Raw genomic sequence first — 18,338 nt, 5'->3', positions numbered from 1 at the left:
GAGAGAAAGACACTTTCACTTAGATGAAGAACCCGAGGGTCTGGCCTGCCCTCCAGCTCCCTGACTCAGTACCTGGCAGGAAAGTCTGTCCAGTAAAATACTCTCACCCAGACCCCTCCTTGATCCCCTAGGACATAGGCAAAGGGGTGCTACACCCGTGCAGAGCACGTAGCAGCTGTCTTCTCACATGTGTTCAGTGGCTCTGAAAGAAAAGCGTCTATCTACCTACTCTGAAGATTACTCAAGGAGGTACTCCAGAAAAATGAAAAGGAACCCAAGAAATAGGGTGGCACCTGCTTCCAGAAAAAGAGGGGAGTAAATGGAAGCTAAAGAGAAGGAAGAAAGGAACCATATGAAGATCCATTAGCTCTTGATGCCTGGAAGAACCACCTTCCAGCAGCCGCTGCTGTGCTAATGAGCCCCACCTGCTCCCCAGCAGCCTCTGTGCTTCTTTCCCTCTGATCCCAACCCTCAGCTTCCCCCCAACCCAAATCCTGCACTGTGCCCTCTGGGACCCACTCTCTGCTACAGAATACTGCATCCCAGCTTCTTCTCAGACAGCTCCCTCCCCTACCTGCCTCACCTGGACCCAGCATGACGTCCCAGCACACCCCTGCCCTCTGGCCTGGTCTGGAGCTGCTGTTCACTCAGGCCCGTGGATGGGGTAGGCCCCTCCTGGCTCCCCTATCATGTACGAAGTGCTGCACCTGTCATCTGCTAGTGGGAGGTCTCCCTTCCTCTGTGGCTCCCGCCCCTTACCTAATCCTCTCCCCACTCCCTGTTGCTGTCATCTGCTGACTACTGATCCCTCATTCATAGGGCTTTGGGCCAGCCTCTCAGACCCTCTCCACCCACCCCTACCAGCCCCCGATGACAAATCCTCCACAGAGGTAACTCTGTCATCATGACTGCCTCTTCCTCAGGGACCCTCTCCACCCAGCCAGTGCCCCCTTGTCCCAGAATGCTCATCCTGCACACCCCGTCTCCGACCACTGCATGTCCCCCAAGGTGACCATCATCATGACCCTCTATGAATCCTCTAGGCTCAGGCCCTCTCTTAAGATCTCCACCTGCCAGCCTTCCCTTTCTTCACCCGCCTCCTCATCCAGCCGAACAATTTGCAACTTGCCAGGACAAAGAGAGTGGGGTCATATAGGTATGGTGTTGTGGCCAGTGGAGGGTGCAAGGTTGGGGACTGGGAGATGAATTGAGAGCAAAAAGCATCTGGAACTCAGTTTGTCTCTGCTTAGTTCCATTTTAGGGCTGAAGAGTGGACATGGCCTGGTTTTCCTGACCTGCCAAGCAGCTGAGCAGAGTGGCTGAGCGGCCCTGGGCCCTGGGCTCTTGGCCAGCCTCTGCCACCAGCCGGCAAGAGTGGCCTTGCCTTCCTTCTCTGGCCTCAGTGTCTCCTTTGGAGTGGCAAATGGCTTGGCATGATGGCTCAGGTTCCCTTCCACTGGCTGATTTTTGGTAAAACAGAAATCACATTTAATCATGGCTTTGATTATACTGAGTCAAATTAGGTTTGACAGAAAAAAATGTATATAAGTGAATGGCAGGGTGGTGCCTGTGACTCAAAAGAGTAGGGTACCGGCCCCATATGCTGGAGGTGGTGGGTTCAAACCCAGCCCTGGCCAGAAACTGCAAAAAAAAAAAAAAAAAAAAAAAAAAGTGAATGGCAAAGCAAGTGATAGCTGTGAGATAAATGTGAGAGGAGCCCAGGAGACCAGGGTTGTAACTCCCAAGTTTCAGAGAGAGGCCAGGAAGGCTTCCTGGGTTAGAGGGCTGACCTGGGCCTAGGGGACGGCTGGCTCCAGCCCACTGTTGCTGTCAGGCAGGGCTGACTGCTTGCAGGCCTTGCTCAGTTGTACCAGGCACAGCTCGTTTTAGCCACAGCTTCACGTAGTGTTGTCATCTACTGACCTGGAGCCCTGTCTGGGGCCTTCCATCCACAGACACATCTTCCGTCTCTGCCTTCCTGGCCCAGACCTCAGCTGGGCTGGACTGCCCGTCCAGGGCTCACTCTGCTGCTGGGCCTGGCCAAAGCCAGATGAGTGTTACCTGTTGACCCTCTCACAGCTGTGAAGAGAAATCCATGGTTCCAGGCAGGGGTCGGGGACTCAGGTCCTCCTGGGGGGTTTGGGGTCAGCCCCCACTGGGTCCTCTTGACCTCTATGTGGACGTTCCTGAAGAGACCTCTGTGTGTGTGGGTTGGAGAGGAGTGAGAAGGTGTCCAGCCTGTGACAGCCAGGTTAGGGTGTGGGGAGCTGTCCTGCAGGTGGATCCTAGCTCTGCCTCCTCCCTAGTACAAGGTCAAAGGCACACTCTTTAGCAGAAAACTTGGAATTTTTCCCAATGAGTAAGACATCTTCAATGGCCCATTCTACAGATAGGTAAATCAAGGCATGGAGAGCATCATTGTTCTAAGAAGGGCTCAGAGGGTATCAGAGTTCTAGTGACATTTTGTAGACTTTGAGGATAAAATCATGTCCATCTGCTTCTCATACACTGTCTTGCTGTCTTAGTCTTTTTGTGCAGCCATAACGAAATATCTGAGACTGGGTGATTTCTAAACAGCAGAAATTTATTACAGTTCTGGAGGCTGTGAAGATCAAGGTGCCAGCAGGTTTAGTGTCTGGTGAGGGTCTGACACCTTGTTGCTGTGCTCTTAAATGGCAAGAGGGGGAAGAGCAAAAGGGGACCAGCTAGTGCCCCCCAAGCCCTTTTATAACGGCAGCAGCCCCAGTTCCTGAAGGTGGAGCCCTAATCACTCATCACTGCCTAAAACGCCCCACCTCTTAACACTACTGTATGGGGGATTATGCTTCAACATGAATTTTGGAAGGGACACAAACATTCGAACCACACACATGCAAATATTCACCGAATTTTTATCTTCAAACTTGCCTTGGAGGACCTGAGCAGGGAGCTGAGTGCACAGAGCATCAGTTGGCTGCAGACTGGCTGGGGAGACCTACACAAATGGTGATAGCTCAGAGGGTCTGTGTTTAAGAGAAGGGATTGCTTGGAGAGCTGTGAGGGTCAGGAAGAGGGTGCCTGACTCCGCCTGGGGGTGTCCAAGCTCAGACAAGGTCTGGAGGGTGAATTAGCTCTACCACAGGCGAGAAGGATGTTTACTGGTCCCAGAGGTGTATCTCTGAGATGTGCCCAAAGCAACCTTTTTGTAAACATTGGAAGAAGTTCATAGTTTTCCCAGATGACACGTTGAGGAAATAATTATTAATTACTGGGGGAAATCTAGTTTTTGTTTTTTTTTTTTTTAATATGTGAGTTTCTTCATTTCCTCGGGAACAGGGGCTATACCTTAGGTATCTCAGCCAAGTGCCTGGAGAGCACTAGGGGATGACTCCCCGAGGGACATCCTGGAGTGCATTGTCTGACGCCTGGGAAGCCGAGGTGGGACAGGCAGGCCAGGACTGAAGCCAGTGGGGACCCAGGGATGGGTAGTTACCTTGATTGCCCACGGAAGGGCCTAGACTTTAGGAGAGCTGGAAAGTGGAATGATGGGGACAGCCCTCTAGCCCCAGAGCCCAGCTAAGGAGCTGGAGGGCAAGTCGAGGCCAGCAGAGCTAAGGAAGCCTTCCTGGACGCCCAGCCCACTGCCCCTATCCTGCTCTGTCCCCTCCCAAGCCTGGCACATTCTTCCCTGGGCTGACAGAGCTGTCCGTACTTCTGGCTCCTCCATGGGTGGGAGGGTATGTAAGTTCCTGGGGACAGGGCCAGTTTGGGAGGAAATAGGGAATAAAGGCTGAGTTCTCTGTGGGGAACAGTGGGGTGTCATGTGAGCAGCAAGGAGGGGTGACTCTGCAGAGATGAAAGTCTCCTCAAAAACAGGTGCTGAGGGAGTTCTCAGCCCCCACCTCATCGTGCCGAGTCTGGGCAGGTGCCCTCCACTTGTTTCACTGATGTGCCGAGAGGCCCAAACAGCCCACGCCACAGCCGGGGGGAAAACACTGGTTTGGGGCTGATCTGTCTAGCTCTGGGGCCCGACACTGTCCCCTCCTCAACAAGGGGCAGTACTCTACCCTCCCTGGAGTACAGGCTTCATGGTCTGGCAAGCCCAGCAGATCCGCCTTCCCCAACCAGAAGCTTTTCCAAAGCTTCCTTTGTGCTGTCAGACGCCCCATGAATAACCAGCACCCTGGGGGAAACCAAGGCAGAGTGATGCTTTACTCTAGTCCTGCCCTCCCAGCATCAGTCTGGACGTGGAGGTGGCCCCTCAGCTCTCTCAGAATGACGGGAACTGAGGAGGGCCAAGGGTCTGTCCAGAGCATCTGGCTTCCCTCCTCACTCCCAGCCAGTGCCTGGCTGCCTGGGGGGCCAGGAGGAAGCCACCGGCCACCTACAGCGGAGGCTGACACACCGCTCATCTGTCAGGGCAGGGAGCGGCTGGGCTCTGTTTTCATGGAGGAATTCAGGTCCTATCCCAGCCAAGATCCGAGCAGACTCTGCCCCCGTTCGCTGGCCTGGACAGTGGTAACTGTGTGAGTTACAGGAAGTTGTCTATGCAAAGGGCTAGGGCACTGCCTGGCAGCATGCCTGGCTGGAAGCTGGAAGACAGTGTCCTGGGGAGCCTCAGACCCACTGGCCTGGACTTGAAGCCAAGACTTCCATTCCGACAGGCTTCTCCCCTCAGGACCAAGTCTGAGAGGGGTGGGGGTCCTGGGGTGTCCAAGGCCAGGAGGCTGAGATGAACGGCTGCCAGGAACCTAGCCCGCGGGGTGAGTACCACCACCCCCCCAGGCCAAGGAGGGCAGGGAAGTAGGGGCCACCTGGGTTTCCGCTCCACCACGACCCCTTGGGACCCTGCAAAATTCCTTCCCTCTGAGCTTCCCTTTCCCATTTGAGGCCACTGAGTGAGATTTTCTCTAAGTACCTGGTCAGTGCTGAAATGCTGAGGCTCATTCTCTGGTGGTGAATTACACAGAGCACCTGAGTCTTGGGGAGCACTTGGAAGGGCGGCAAGGAAGGAACCAGATTCCCTTCTCAGGCTGGTCTCTCAACACTCCCTGCGTGGGCACCACCTGCCTGACTGGTGCCCCATGAGCTCTCCTCAGACAAGCGGGAAGGGCCAGGACCTAATATCTGACCCCCTCTCCTCCCCCACCCCATCTTCACACCTCTTAAGGAGAAGCCCGGGATGAGGAGGACAGTATGTCTATGGTAATATTTGTTCAAAACCCTGAAAGAAAAGCAAGTAACAAAATCAACCACTCTTCTTTTTTTCCCCTTGGTGTCATAAAAGTTCAAAGCGAGCCCAGGATATGAGATGGAGGCAGAACTGCAGCCCTTGCTCATATAGGGTCAAAGTTAGGAGGAGAAGTCTGTGGAGAGAGCCCTGGCAGGACCCTGCCTCGTCTTTCTCGGAGGGGCCACCTACGTCCTGCAGCCTGGCCTTGTGCCTAACATCCCTTCACTCCTTTCTGTATGAAGACTGGGGTCTCAGAATGAGACTGAGCCCTGTGGCACATGGACTCACTTACACTTGTACTAAGGCATACAACATGCTTGAGTGCAGGGTCGGGGATTCTAGGGCTCTGAACCTTCTGATTCATCCTCTGACATGATCTGAGGAAGTCAGAGGACTGCCTTGAACCGTAATCTTACTGCAATGCTTGCCTCTGGGTCTGCCTTCGGGACACCACTGCACTGCCCTGCCGGGGCATGACTGGACAGCAGAGAAGAAGCTAACCTTGTCAGAAAATTCACTTTCAAAGAAGAAAGGAAAGTATGGTTCCACTATACTGCTTACAACAAAGTCCTATCTGTGGAAGTTAGAACCATCAGCTCTTTCAATGAAAAAATTCTAAAAGGGCACACCTCCCCTTTCATTTTCATATGCTTCAATTCTGATCAGAATGATCAATATTGGTATTCTTAGAGCTTGAGACATCTTTATTTTAGGGGAAGCTAAAATACACTACATATCTCAATCCAACATTTATTTAGCCCCTACTCTTATTCAAATAGGAACATTGTCACACGGACCTCTGCCCCATTGCTAGATGGCTTCACCCGGGAGCCTGTGGGGAATGCAGGATCTCAGGCCGCCCTGACCTCCTGCAGCAGGATCCCCCTGATTCTGATACGTCAGACCACAGGCCCAGGCAGGGGCTGCCTCAGAGACCCCCCAACATTCCCCATTCCTCCTCGCTGCTGGGCTTCTCCAGTGGGAGCCCAGCTTCAGATACACTCCTGGGGCCTACTCTGCCCTTCACGTGCTCCTTCTAAGCATCTCTGTTCCATGCTGACTTTCTACCTTCCCGACCAGCCCTCTATTCAGTTCCCAACTCCACTCCGGAGAGCAGCTTCCCCTAGGTCCCCCGTTCCCCCGCAGCAGCTCACACCCACTGCCAGCAAGCCTTCATCCCATGCTCATCACACTCCTCCTGGGCAAAGGTCTTTGAGTGGTTCTCTTTATTATGGTGACTAGACCTGAGAATTTTATAGGACAGTCCCAGTTTGAAATATTCTGTCCTCCTGCCAGACTTTACCATCTTAATTTGGGGAAATGTAGTATCCCTGACTCCACCTTCAAAAATCTCTGACTACTCTGAATTGCTACAGCATCGTTTCCTGTGGTGGTGCTGTCTCCTCCCTGGCCTGTGTGGGCTCCTGCAGGAAGGGCTGGGTCTCCGGCTTGCTGCCTACCCCTCACTGCTCTGCCCCAGGTGTCAGAGGGCTAGGTCTACCAGATAGAGAAAGCTGGCACCTGGGGGAGAGGAGGCAGCCAAATGAGCCTCCATCTCTACAAAGGACACTGCAGCCCAGCGGCTCTGATGCAGGTAATGAATAAAAAGACATAGCCCTTTCACACTGCCCTAAGTTGGCTGAAGAGCCCTCCGGCAAGGTCCCTCAGGCAGACAGAATTAGTAACACAATGTGCCAATTCCTTGTCTGGGTAGAGGGATGCTTCTAACTCAGCTGAAAAACTTTCCCAGAAGAACTGGCTATGTTTAATTTGGAGCTTGCCCGTGAGAGCTGCGCCATGGCTAGACACCCTGGCCTTGGACAGGACAGCTCCGATCACACAGGGAGAATCGGGGTGCCTCTGCACTATGGATCTCCCCAACTTCCCCAGTTTCCTGTCACTGCAGCCCTGGAACAACCTGGCTGCTCCCCTCCCCCCCAGGTACCGAAGGAAACACATGTGACCTGGGAGACCAGGCAGAGGGGCGGCACAGTGCTTGCAGAGACAGCTGCTGCTTGACCCACCCAGGGTAGGATCAGGGCTCCAGGGATGGGGCCCCGTCCCCCAAGGTGCATCCCCTTCTAAAGGAGTGTGGGGACAGCAGGGCATGCCCATCACGTATCAGGTGACTTAAAGCCATGGTAATGAACGCATTGTGGAGCTGGCACAGGAGTAGGCAAATTAGGAAGATCCAGAAGAACTAAAACCAAACCAGGCATTGTTGGGACACACATCTCTAAGGAAAAGAGCAAAGGAACAGTAAACACAAAATTCTGAGAGCAGACAGCTTTCAGCAGGGGTTGGCAGGGTCGGACAGGAGGGGCACAAAGATACTCGACTGTCAGTGTTCTAGTCATCGGGTTGGATGGTAGATTCATGTGTGCACAGTAAATTACACAGGGGTGAATACATAAATTGGTAAATTAGAATGCACGCGGGCTATGCATGGGGCCAAAGATGACAGCACATCACTACTAAGGATTCTGTTTGATCCGATTCTGTGTCTCAGAAGTTTAGTTAAAAACAGAGGGGGAGAGAGAGAGAATCAAAGTGAGTGAGAAAAGTTATGAGTTGGCCTCCGTCTAACTTAAACAGGAGCTTGACCAGAAGACGAATTACAGTTAAATTCTAGCTAAGGAGGAATAACAGTGCCACTTTTGCCTGCTTCGAACTTAGCACAACTGGGGGAAGGCAGTGCTGGGAGGGAGCAGCAGCCTGCAGGTGGAAGCCTGAGAGAGCCCAGCTCTGGCTTTACAGGGCAGGTTGCTTCCTCTGCAAAACAGGACGGGTGGCCTGCCTGGTGGGGAGCGCTGGGAAGGTTACAGGAGCAGAGTTAAGGTACTAGCACAGGCCCAGTCACATGTGGGCAGTCAATCGAGGATAGCTATTACTGATATTCCAGGGCAGTTAGTGTCCTTTGTAGCTCACACAGAGAGCTCAGGCCTGGACACCCAGGTAAGATGCCTCTATGTTGATAAGCACAGATAATTCTGAACAGTGGTCTGCGCAGCTAATGTGTTGGGGAGCAGGGGCTCAGATCCGGCCCTGTGTGACCCCAGGCTCCAGCCCCAGCACCAAGACTACCCCTCTTTTTCTACTTTTCAGGATTCTCCTTCCAATGTTCTCATCAGAAGCAGAAGTACTGGGAAACCCATGGGTTCTAAGCCCATCTGGGTGCTCTTACTGGGCTCATCAGCTGAATTTTTGGCAACAATAAAAAAGTAATAATATGAAGAGTTGCAGCAAGCATTTATACAGTACTTCCTATGACATGATATATTCTAAGCACTTTATACGTCTTACTATTTTTATCCTCACAACACCACAATGAGCTAGTTGCTGTCATGAACCCCCATCTATGGACTGGAGAAAACTGAAGCACAGAAGAGTTAAGCAATTTGCTTAAAACACATGAAATGGAGAGAAGGGGGCTGGAACTTGAGTAGGGTGGTGTGAGATGAGCTCTCTGTTGCCAACTCCCCTAAAGATGTGGGATGACAGACTCTACAAAGGAAATCTTGTCACCAGCCTCAGCAGGTCCTTCACTCAGTTGCAGCAGCCTGGTGCTCCTAACCCTCAGCCCTGTTCTGTGTGGCCTGCTAGTGGTTTCTGGGCATTGGAGATTCCTGAATGGACCAGAGGTGGACCCCAGGCCCCAACAAAGCCAAGCCAGAGTGAAGGATTTTTCCAGTAGGCGACTGAACTTAATGGGTCCCCTCTGCCTGGCTCTGTCTGGGGTTTGGACTGAAGAAATGGGAGAGCAGAAGGAAGCCACGTGGACTCTCTGTTCTCTCCTCCAGGCCTAGCCTCCAAAACCATCAAGCCACCTTCCTGAGGCAGCGTGGGGCTGTGCTCCTCACATGGCTGGGGCTAACTGGCACAGTTGACTCCTGTGTTCTAGCAAATAGTTACAGTCAGGCAAACTTCCTTCCACTTGAGAAATGTGATCCTGTTAGCCTCTTGCTAAACAGCGTAAGCCTCAGGGGTTTAATATGAAGGCCTTCTAATGGATTTATTGTGTTTATTTGACCTTTCCAAGTGTGAGCTCAGAAGCAGGCCTAGAGGAGGATGGTAGAAGCTTGTTTTTCTTAAGTTAAGTAAAACTGATGAGTAAACTGAATTCTTGGATGGAGTCTGCCCAGTTTTCTCACCCTAGCTGCCCCCCTCCTTTAGTCAAAGGCTCCAATTAGGCTCAAGGGGAACCCAGTATTTATGGGATAGCTCCAGAAGAGGAAAACTGTGTCTCTTAAGAAGTGGTAAATAACGAGGGCTGCAAATAAATATTTTCAGTGTGTGAATAGCCATGATACAAAATAATAGCAGGCAAATTTGGAAACAAGTACTCTGTTTCAATTTGCAGATTCAAGGCAAATGATTTCTCATTTTAGGTAAATTTTTAAAAAGTTAATGATCAGTGCATTAATGAAAACCGTTCCAACTTCCAAAAATGTGTTTGCATTTTAGACCAGAAGCTACAAACTTCAATGTGCATGGGACCAGGCAGGTAACTGATGTTGATAACAAGGAACAGGTGTGAGCAAAGGGCATTGGGAGTGGGGGTCCCATGGAAGCTGGAGAGCTCACACAAGGGGGACCACCACTCAGCGCCAGCCTTGGGTCCATGCGGGAAGGAAGCTCACCATCACCAGATTTCCTACCTTTTAAGAAAAGTCAGAAACCTAGGTTTTATGTGACAGTTCTGTGTTATTTTAGCATGACCACACAAAATATTCCTAGGCTCGGACACAGCCCTGAGCTGATGGCGTCACTTCCATTGCAGAGGGAAGCTCACTTACTACCCTTATCTGAAGTCACCACATGCCAGCCCACCCCGGGGCAGCCATCCCTCCGTAAACTCCCCAAAGGGTGGCTCCAACCACAGGAGCACAGACTTGGTCAAATTCAGAAATTTGATCATTATTCTTCCAGACCTCAGACAACTCTAGCTAGCTATATGTGTACCTACATATAAAAACCCAGAAATGCATGGAAATCCCATTTTCTCTCCCTATGTTCTCTTGGTGTGGATTCTGAGTGTCCAGATCGGGAGGCTTCCACTCATCCTGCTAAACCCACCCACTCCCTCACACCCAGCTTTCCCTTGTGTGGGCACCAAGTCTGGTAGAATGTGGAATCATCTGTGTGGGGGCAGACTGCATGGGCCCTGGGGGGGCTGCAGGGACAGCCACAGAGCAATAACACCCCAAGCACACCACTGACACAGAACACTGTCTTTGCACTGAATGCTCTGCCATGCACTTGACTAACAGTAACTCACTCAGTCTTCCCGATGAAGTAGGTACCATTTTTACTCCCATCTTAGAGATGAGGCAAGTTTGGCACAGAGAGGTCGTGCGATTTACCCAGAGAGTGGCAGAGCTGTTGGGCTCCACTGTCTGGGTTCCTCACAAGACCCTACTTAACACCCAAAACATGATAGGATTTGATGTAAAAATGCCTCCAATATTTAGGCATAGAATCAAACATTTTATTTTTTTAATTTTTTCTTTTAATTATTCTCAGTACACAATAGTTGTATATGCCACATATTATGGAGTACATGTGATGTTTTGATATAGGCATACAATATGAATTCATTGAGCAGGGTAATTAGGGTATCTGTCACCTCAGGCATTTATCATTTCTTTGTGTTGGAAATACTCCAATTCCACTTTTAGTTATTTTTTTTTTCTTTTTATTGTTGGGGATTCATTGAGGGTACAATAAGCCAGGTTACACTGATTGCAATTCTTAGGTAAAGTCCCTCTTGCAATCATGTCTTGCCCCCATAAAGTGTGACACACACCAAGGCCCCGCCCACCTCCCTCCTTCCCTCTTTCTGTTTCCCCCCCATAACCATAATTGTCATTAATTGTCCTCATATCAAAATTGAGTACATAGGATTCATGCTTCTCCATTCTTGTGATGCTTTACTACGAATAATGTCTTCCACGTCCATCCAGGTTAATACGAAGGATGTAAAGTCTCCATTTTTTTTTAATGGCTGAATAGTATTCCATGGTATACATATACCACAGCTTGTTAATCCATTCCTGGGTTGGTGGGCATTTAGGCTGTTTCCACATCTTGGCGATTGTAAATTGAGCTGCAATAAACAGTCTAGTAAAAGTGTCCTTACGATAAAAGGATTTTTTTCCTTCTGGGTAGATGCCCAGTAATGGGATTGCAGGATCAAATGGGAGGTCTAGCTTGAGTGCTTTGAGGTTTCTCCATACTTCCTTCCAGAAAGGTTGTACTAGTTTGCAGTCCCACCAGCAGTGTAAAAGTGTTCCCTTCTCTGCACATCCACGCCAGCAGCTGCAGTTTTGAGATTTTGTGATGTGGGCCATTCTCACTGGGGTTAGATGATATCTCAGGGTTGTTTTGATTTGCATTTCTCTAATATATAGAGATGATGAACATTTTTTCATGTGTTTGTTAGCCATTCGTCTGTCGTCTTTAGAGAAAGTTCTATTCATGTCTCTTGCCCATTGATATAAGGGATTGTTGGCTTTTTTCATGTGGATTAATTTGAGTTCTCTATAGATCCTAGTTATCAAGCTTTCGTCTGATTGAAAATATGCAAATATCCTTTCCCATTGTGTAGGTTGTCTCTTTGCTTTGGTTATTGTCTCCTTAGCTGTACAGAAGCTTTTCAGTTTAATGAAGTCCCATTTGTTTATTTTTGTTGTTGTTGCAATTGCCATGGCAGTCTTCTTCATGAAGTCTTTCCCCAGGCCAATATCTTCCAGTGTTTTTCCTATGCTTTCTTGGAGGATTTTTATTGTTTCATGCCTTAAGTTTAAGTCCTTTATCTATCTTGAATCAATTTTTGTGAGTGGGGAAAGGTGTGGGTCCAGTTTCAGTCTTTTACATGTAGACATCCAGTTCTCCCAACACCATTTATTCAATAGGGAGTCTTTCCCCCAAGGTATGTTCTTGTTTGGTTTATCAAAGATTAGGTGGTTGTAAAATGTTAGTTTCATTTCTTGGTTTTCAATTCGATTCCAAGTGTCTATGTCTCTGTTTTTGTGCCAGTACCATGCTGTCTTCACCACTGTGGCTTTGTAGTACAGACCAAAATCTGGTATGCTGATGCCTCCAGCTTTATTTTTGTTACAGAGAACTGCCTTAGCTATACGGGGTTTTTTCCGGTTCCATACAAAACGCAGAATCATTTTTTCCAAATCTTGAAAGTACGATGTTGGTATTTTGATAGGAATGGCATTGAATAGGTAGATTGCTTTGGGAAGAATAGACATTTTAACAATGTTGATTCTTCCCATCCATGAGCATGGTATGTTCTTCCATTTGTTAATATCCTCTGCTATTTCCTTTCTGAGGAGTTCATAGTTTTCTTTATAGAGGTCCTTCACCTCTTTCGTTAGGTATATTCCTAGGTATTTCATTTTCTTTGAGACTATGGTGAAGGGAGTTGTGTCCTTAATTAGCTTCTCATCTTGACTGTTATTGGTGTACACAAAGGCTATTGACTTGTGGACATTGATTTTATATCCTGAAACATTACTGTATTTTTTGATGACTTCTAGGAGTCTTATGGTTGAGTCTTTGGGGTTCTCTAAGTATAAGATCATGTCGTCAGCAAAGAGGGAGAGTTTGACCTCCTCTGCTCCCATTTGGATTCCCTTTATTTCCTTGTCTTGCCTAATTATATTGGCTAGAACTTCCAGCACTATGTTGAATAGTAAAGGTGACAGAGGACAACCTTGTCTGGTTCCAGTTCTAAGAGGAAAAGCTTTCAGTTTGACTCCATTCAGTAAAATATTGGCTGTGGGTTTGTCATAGATAGCTTCAATCAGTTTTAGAAATGTGCCACCTATGCCTATACTCTTCAGTGTTCTAATTAGAAAAGGATGCTGGATTTTATCAAATGCTTTTTCTGCATCTACTGAGAGGATCATGTGATCTTTATTTTTGCCTCTGTTAATATGGTGGATAACGTTTATGGACTTGCGTATGTTAAACCAGCCTTGCATCCCTGGGATGAAGCCTACTTGATCATGATGAATGACTTTTTTGATGATAAGCTGTAATCTATTGGCTAGGATTTTGTTGAGAATTTTTGCGTCTATGTTCATGAGTGAGATTGGTCTGAAATTCTCCTTTTTGTTTGGGTCTTTTCCTGGTTTTGGTATCAGGGTGATGTTGGCTTCATAGAATGTGTTGGGGAAGATTCCTTCTTCCTCAATTTTTTGGAATAATTTCTGCAGTACAGGAATAAGCTCTTCCTTGAAGGTTTGATAGAATTCTGGAGTGAAGCCATATGGACCAGGGCATTTTTTGGTTGGAAGATTTTTTATTGTTTCCTTGATCTCAGTGCTTGAAATTGGTCTGTTCAGGAGCTCTATTTCTTCCTGGCTGAGTCTAGGGAGAGGGTGTGATTCCAAATATTGATCCATTTCTTTCACATTGTCAAATTTCTGGGCATAGAGTTTCTGGTAGTATTCAGAGATGATCTCTTGAATCTCTGTGGGATCAGTTGTTATTTCCCCTTTATCATTTCTGATTGAGGTTACCAGAGAGTTTACTTTTCTATTCCTCGTTAGTCTGGCCAATGGTTTATCTATTTTATTTATTTTTTAAAAAAACCAACTCCTTGTTTCATTAATTTTCTGAATGATTCTTTTGTTTTCAATTTCATTGATCTCTGATTTGATTTTGGATATTTCTTTTCTTCTACTGAGTTTAGGCTTAGATTGTTCTTCTTTTTCCAATTCCATAAGATCTCTTGTGAGATTGTTGATGTGCTCTCTTTCTGTTTTTTGAATGTAGGCATCTAAAGCGATGAATTTTCCTCTCAAAACTGCTTTTGCAGTATCCCACAGGTTTTGGTAGCTTGTGTCTTCGTTGTTGTTATGCTCAAGGAAGTTAATGATTTCTTGTTTTATTTCTTCCTGCACCCATCTGTTATTCAACAGAAGATTGTTCAATTTCCATGCCTTTGGGTGGAGTCGAGCATTTTTGTTAGAGTTGAGTTCCACCTTTACTGCCTTATGGTCTGAGGTAAAATTTCAATTCTTTTGATTCTGTTGATATTTGTTTTGTGTCCCAGGATATGATCAATTTTGGAGAATGTTCCATGGGGTGATGAGAAGAATGTATATTCTTTATCTTTGGGATGGAGTGTTCTATATGCGTCTATCAAGCACAGTTGTTCTAGGGTCTCATTTAAGTCTCTTATATCCTTGTTTAATTTCTGTTTAGAGGATCTGTCCAGCTCTGTAAGAGGAGTGTTAAGGTCCCCTGTTATTATGGTATTGTCAGATATCATATTGCTCAGACTGAGTAAGGTCTGTTTCAAGAATCTGGGAGCATTTAAATTGGGTGCATAGATATTTAGAATTGAAATGTCTTCTTGTTGTATTTTTCCCTTGACCAATATAAAGTGACCATCTTTGTCTTTTTTGACTTTAGTTGCTTTAAATCCACATGTATCTGAAAATAAGATTGCAACTCCTCTTTTCTTCTGAATTCCATTTGCCTGAAAAATTGTCTTCCAACCCTTGACTCAGAGCTTTAATTTGTCTTTTGAAGCCAGGTGTGTTTCTTGCAGACAGCAAATGGATGGCTTGTGTTTTTTAATCCAGTCAACCAATCTATGTCTCTTCAGTGGGGAATTCAAGCCATTAACATTTATGGAGATAATTGATAAGTGTGGTAGTATTCTATTCGTCTTATTTGGTGAGAGTCCATTGCTTAGTTTTATCTTTTGCATCAGTGTGGAGGTTTGGTTCTGTCCTTTAATTTCTGAGTTCTTACTTTGGTGCTGATCCATTGTGGTGGTCAGTGTGCAGAACAGGTTGAAGTATTTCCTGTAGAGCTGGTCTTGTTGTGGCGAATTTCCTCAATGTTTGTATATCTGTAAATGATTTGATTTCTCCGTCAATTTTGAAGCTTAGCTTAGCAGGGTAGAGAATTTTGGGCTGGAAATTGTTCTGTTTAAGTAGATTAAAGGTAGATGACCATTGTCTTCTTGCTTGGAAAGTTTCATTAGAGAAGTCTGCGGTCAATCTGATGGATTTGCCCCTGTAGGTCAACTGGTGCTTACTCCTGGCAGCTTGCAGAATCTTTTCTTTTGTCTTGACTTTGGACAGGTTCATCACAATGTGTCTTGGAGAAGCTCAGTTAGAGTTGAGGCGACCTGGGGTCCGATAGCCCTCTGAAAGCAGTGTGTCAGAATCTTTGGTGATATTTGGGAAATTTTCTTTTATAATATCCTCTAGTATGGCTTCCATTCCTCTGGGGCATTCTTCTTCCCCTTCTGGAATTCCTATAACTCGTATGTTGGAACGCTTCATAAAGTCCCATAATTCTGACAGTGAACGTTCTGCTTTCTCTCTCTTCTTTTCTGCCTCTTTTACTATCTGAGTTATCTCAAAAACTTTGTCTTCTACCTCTGAAATTCTTTCTTCTGCATGGTCTAACCTGTTGCTGATACTTTCCATTGCATCTTTAAATTCCCTGATTGACTGTTTCATTTCCTTCAGCTCTGCTATATCCTTTTCATATTCTTCATATCGTTCATCTCTTATTTGATTCTGTTTTTGGATTTCCTTTTGGTTATTTTCCACTTTATTAGCAGTTTCCTTCATTGTTTCCATCATTTCTTTCATTGTTTTCAACATGTATATTCTAAATTCCCTTTCTGTCATTCCTAACATTTCTGTATAGGTGGAATCCTCTGCAGTAGCTACCTCATGGTCCCTTGGCGGGGTTGTTCTGGACTGGTTCTTCATGTTGCCTGGAGTTTTCTGCTGATTCTTCCTCATGGGTGATTTCTTTTATCTGTTTCCTTGCCCTAATTTTCCTTTCACTTCCTCTTGCTCTTTAAGTTCTCGTGCCTGTGGAAGTTGCGGGCGGGTTTAGATGGATTGAACACACGCGACCACTGGCCAGTTTTCCACTGTTTTAGTCCTCCTCTTGGGGTCCAGAAGTCTCTCGCTGACTCCCTGTATCCTCTCAGGGGTGATGATAGGCAGATCCCACCAGCCAGAGGTGCCTGGAGTCCTATATCCCCAGACTCACGGTGCCCAGATGCAAGGAAGCTGTTACTCGGCTGCCATGTTGCTCCGCCTCCCGACTTTTAGTTATTTTAAAGTATACCCTAACTTGTTAATTATACTCACTTGGTTATGCTATCAAATTTTGTTCATTCTATCTAACTATCTAACCATATTTTTGCACCCATTAGCCATCCCCCCTACCTTTCCAGCCTCTGGTAACCATCATTATACTCTCCGTCTCCAAGAGATCAATTGTTTTTAATAGTTAGCTCCACATATGAGATTTGTCTTTCTGTGCTTGGCCTATTTCACTTAACATAACATTCTCCAGTTCCATCCATGTCGTTGCACAGGATTTTATTCTTGTGTCTATATAACATTTCATTGTATTCTGAACTAGTTTCTTTATCCATTCAGCCATTGGTGGACACTTAGGTTGATTCCAAATCTTGGCTATCATGAGTAGGGCTGCAATAAACATGGGGGTACAGAAACCTTTTCAATATACTTTTAATTTCCCCTCCTTTGGATATAAACCCAGCAGTGGCATTGCTGGGTCAGAAGGTAGCTCTATTTTCAGTTTTATGAGGCACTTCCATACTGTTCTCCACAGCGGTTGCGCTGTAAGTTACCTCCCCATCAACACTGTAGTGGGTTTCCCTTTCTCCACACCCTTGCCAGGATTTGTTATTGCCTGTCCTTTTTTTTTTTTTTTTTTCAATGTTCAGTTTCCTTTAATGACCCCCATCTCCCTGAAGAATAGGTGCAGGCAGCTAGGCGATGGCAAGAGATGTTCACTTGAAGATCTTGCCCTGATAAAGGCTTTGCCCACATGCTGGAAGGCCCCCTCCCAGGAAAAGTACTCGCGAACCAGCGTCTGAGTCTCCTCACTGCCAGGATCCAGTTTCTGCCATGTCTATGACTCATAGTCCACCTGCCAATCTGGACTCAGCGGAAAGGCAAGCACCTGGCCTCTGAAGACCCAGACTCCAGAAATGGAGCTGCTGTTGGTGGTGCCAAAGAGGATAACACTAGCAAAGGCCTTCTTCCCCAGCTTGTCCAATCACTGGAACATTCCAGTGATGAGGTTGCAACTCATAATGGTCTGGGTGAGCTCTTCTGGGAAGTGGTACTCAGAGTACCACAGGGACCAGCCATCCTTATCAAAGTGCTCCCCAAAATATGGCAGTATCTCCACAGAGACTGTGTCCTCATTGGAGTACTTGCACTTAAATTCATCCAACACAAAGGTACTTTTGGGCAGGTGAGCAAAGGGGTCCTTGGCCTTGGGCTCAGCAGCCAGGGCCTGCTCACATTCGTCCATCTCCTCCTCAAGGGGAGGGGCAGCTGCCTTTTTCTCCTCTTTCCTCTCAGCCTGGGGCTTCTGCTTCTCTTCCCTTGAGCCCTTCTCTTTCCATGGGGTGTCCTTTTTAGGCTGGCTCTTTGCAAACTTCTTAGCATCAAACTGGGCCATCTTCTCACACAGTTTTACTTCCCCCAAGACAGCCTGGAACTGGGGCTGGTTAATGTAGGTGAGAAACCAGTGGTTGGTACTGGCAGATAGAAGGCTCCAGGACCTGTTTAGATAGCCATAACAGGGTACACACAACTGTGATGTCAGCCAGTGTCACTCATTCGCCTACTAGGAAAGTCCTTGTTTTCAAGTGTGCATCCAGAAGCCCCAGAATTCGTCTGTCTTCCTCCTGTTTGTTGTGATGCATGACGCCCAAGGTAGGGAACACCCAGGTACTGGCTGGGGGCACAATGTCGCTATCAGCAAAGCTCACCCACTGCACCACCTGGGCTGCTGCCTCTGGAGTACTCCCCTGTAGCTCCTCGGTGCTCACATAGTAGGCAATGGCATTGCTCTCAAACACACAGAATCCATCATCACCCTCAAATGCTGGAACCTTGCCAGCAGGAATTGAGGGATGTGGATGGTTTGCCCAAAGTGGAAGTGGGGTGATGTGGAGAGCACGCAGACCTGAGCCCTGCTGTACTGAGCAGCAATGAGGGCCTTGAAGGCCCCCCAGTTTTCAGGGTCCCAGTGTACAGGGTCCCAGCCACCATGGTGATTCCGCAGAGAAAGTTGCCTGTCTTTT

At 47.3% G+C, this 18,338-nt stretch overlaps 1 protein-coding gene and 1 pseudogene across 2 annotated transcripts in view; both read right to left on the bottom strand.

Moving 5' to 3' along the window:
- Positions 1 to 18,338, bottom strand: part of SPSB4 (splA/ryanodine receptor domain and SOCS box containing 4) — a 95,508-nt gene that overhangs the window by 13,083 nt on the left and 64,087 nt on the right. The gene's annotated exons all lie outside the window — the stretch shown is intronic.
- On the bottom strand, positions 16,945 to 18,306 carry LOC128591677 (elongation factor 1-gamma-like; annotated as a pseudogene). The gene has a single exon (XR_008381624.1). The product of XR_008381624.1 is annotated as an elongation factor 1-gamma-like (transcript).

Source organism: Nycticebus coucang, chromosome 8, assembly GCF_027406575.1.
Source record: "Nycticebus coucang isolate mNycCou1 chromosome 8, mNycCou1.pri, whole genome shotgun sequence".
NCBI classification, from domain to species: domain Eukaryota; kingdom Metazoa; phylum Chordata; class Mammalia; order Primates; family Lorisidae; genus Nycticebus; species Nycticebus coucang.
Note: the sequence above shows the minus strand (reverse complement) of the source record. Positions and strands in the feature narration are given on the sequence as shown.